General features: G+C 64.3%; 1 protein-coding gene across 1 annotated transcript in view; it reads left to right on the top strand.

Moving 5' to 3' along the window:
- Positions 1–301: 301 nt before the first annotated feature.
- The window catches only part of PRR5 (proline rich 5), a 15,980-nt gene continuing 13,891 nt past the window's right edge, over positions 302–2,390 (top strand). The window contains 1 exon segment of the mRNA XM_077758009.1: positions 302–394. The gene's annotated coding sequence lies outside the window, so the exon portion shown is untranslated.

Here is a 2,390-nt window from a genome sequence, read left to right on the forward strand (position 1 = left end):
GCAGAGGGCGTGCAGGCTACGAGAGACCTCCTGCAGCGGTGACTGGGAGGGGCCTGGAGACTCAGGCCCGGGGCCCTGGGGAGGCTGGGCCTGGGGCTCGACCCCAACAGCGAGGTGGGAACTGAGGCTGGTGTGGACAGGACCCCCGGAGAACAGCCGTGTAACAGACAGGCACCTGCGGCCGACCCGGCCCGTTTCTGTTCCTGGAGCAGAGCAGGGCGGGCTGCTGGGGAGAGGCAGCGCGGAAGGGAGGCCTGGGGAGGTGGGGAGGGGTCTCGGGGCCTCGATGACACGCCTCTTTCTCCCCCTGCAGCATCCACAACGGGGTGATCGCCGTCTTCCAGCGCAAGGGGCTGCCCGACCAGGAGCTTTTCAGCCTCAACGAAGGCGTCCGGTGAGTGGCCGTGTGTCCTGTCGTGTCCTGGGCCTGTGAGCGGCGGGGAGGCCGCAGCCGTGTCCTGGGCCTGTGAGCGGCGGGGAGGCCGCAGCCATGCCCTGGTCCCCCAGCCACACCCTCAGAGCCACGCTGGGCAGCGAGCCCCGGGCCTCCGCATGCACCTTGACTGCGGGCCCTGGTCGCGTGGCCTTCAGGCCTGCGGGACCCTCACGCCCACCCGTCCCGAGGACTGGCGTCTCCGGGGGAGCGGGCTGGGACTTGGACGTGGCCCCAGAGAACGCCCGCAGCCCCCGCCGGCGTGGCCCACCATGAAGGATATTATTCTGTTAAAAAGGAAGGACCCACCTGCGTAATGACGGGAGTGTCGTTCCGGGAAAGGCAGTCACAACCCGGCCGAACGCCCCTCGTTTCCTGCGAGTGGCCGAGCAGTGAGCCCCGGTGAGGGAGCCGGGGACACGCCGGCCCCTCAGAGCGGGACGCCGTCGTCACTTCCGGGGCATCTGCAAGGCCAGCCGCGTTAGTCCTGCTTTGTGATGGAGGAGGCTGGCGCTCAGAGAGGTCAAGAGACTTGCCCAGGGTCACACAGCGGCCCAGGGAGGCATTTCCCTTCCCGCCCTGGCCCTTGTCGCCCTGTCCCCATGTCAGCGTCTGGGAAAAAGAGGCGGCCCAGCTCTTCATGGGCTTAAGCCGGGCGGCAGGACTGAGATGTCCCTTACAGACAGAGAAACTGAGGCCCAGGGAGGGAAAGGAGCAGCCGAAGTCCCAGAGCAGGGGCTGTTGCTTTTCCCAGGCCCCTGCGTGTGCCCTTCCCGGGGCTCATCTGGCTGCGCTGGGGCCCCCGAGCCCCGTGTTCCTAGCCACGCCTCCCCCGGAATTTGTAGGAGACCCGAGGAGTATGCTGGGTGTCAACAACTTAGCAAGGGGAAGGATTCCTGAATCCGTGAACAGCGCGCCCCCCGCAGTCTGTACGTCCTCGCCCTCCGGTGGCCTAGACAGCGGTCACGATTGTCCGGCTCTCAGCAGCCTCCCCTGCAGCCCTCGGGGGCCCTCCCAGAGCAGGCGGCCACTCGAGGGAGCATGTGCTGGGGAGGTTGGTGGGGGGGACAGGCAAGCCCCCCGGGGCCCCAGGCCGCCCTCGCTAGCCCCAGAACCCTTACCGCGGCGGCGCGGGGGAGTGCGCACTTTCGTGTCTCCGTTTTCCAGATGAGGAAACTGAGGCACAGGGATCGCAGGTTGCTTGTGCTCACGGGGCTGGTCAGTGGAGCTGAGACTCCGGTCCCTGACCCCAGGGCCTGTGGGTCCCTCAGGCCCGCCCCTTGCCCAGTCCCCACCCCGTGTGTCCATCACATGGCCACGTTCAGTCAAGTGAATTTAACTATGCGTGATATCCACCGCCGGGCGTGAGCTGTGAGGGAGCCCGTTGATGCGCTGTCTCCAGAACATTCGCCTGCGTTCTCGCGGCCGGGAGTGAGATTGGGGTGGGGGCGAGCGTTCCCGGCTGTGCCCAGGCACGGCCAAGTCCACGGAAGGTGAAGAGTAATGGGACTCTGATGTCCGCCTGTGACTGTCTCTTCCCCAGATTTATGTATTTTTATATGTTTATATATATGGTTTTGACTTACCATTGACTTTTTAAAAAGGTACAGTTGAGTGGATTTTAGCACAGTGGCTGTGCAGCGCTCACTGCTGCGTCATTTCAGAACGTTTTCATCACCCCCCCAAATAAAGCNCCTTCTCTGGACGTTTCACAGAAACGGAATCGTGCAACACGTGTGCGGCCTCTCAGGTCCGGCTCCTCCCGCGTAGCCTGTTGCCTTCAGGACTCGTCCCCGTCCCAGCCTGCGTCACAACCTCATTCCTTTTGCGGCCGGATAATCATCTGCGCTCGGGGACCGCGTCTTGCTTGTCCCTTGACCCGCGGGTAGACCTGTGGGTCGTAACAAACAGCACTGCTCTGATGTGCTGTGCAGGGTTTTGTGTGGATGTGCGTCTC

This window comes from Crocuta crocuta, unplaced genomic scaffold (assembly GCF_008692635.1).
Source record: "Crocuta crocuta isolate KB4526 unplaced genomic scaffold, BGI_CrCroc_1.0 scaffold143, whole genome shotgun sequence".
NCBI classification, from domain to species: Eukaryota; Metazoa; Chordata; class Mammalia; order Carnivora; family Hyaenidae; genus Crocuta; species Crocuta crocuta.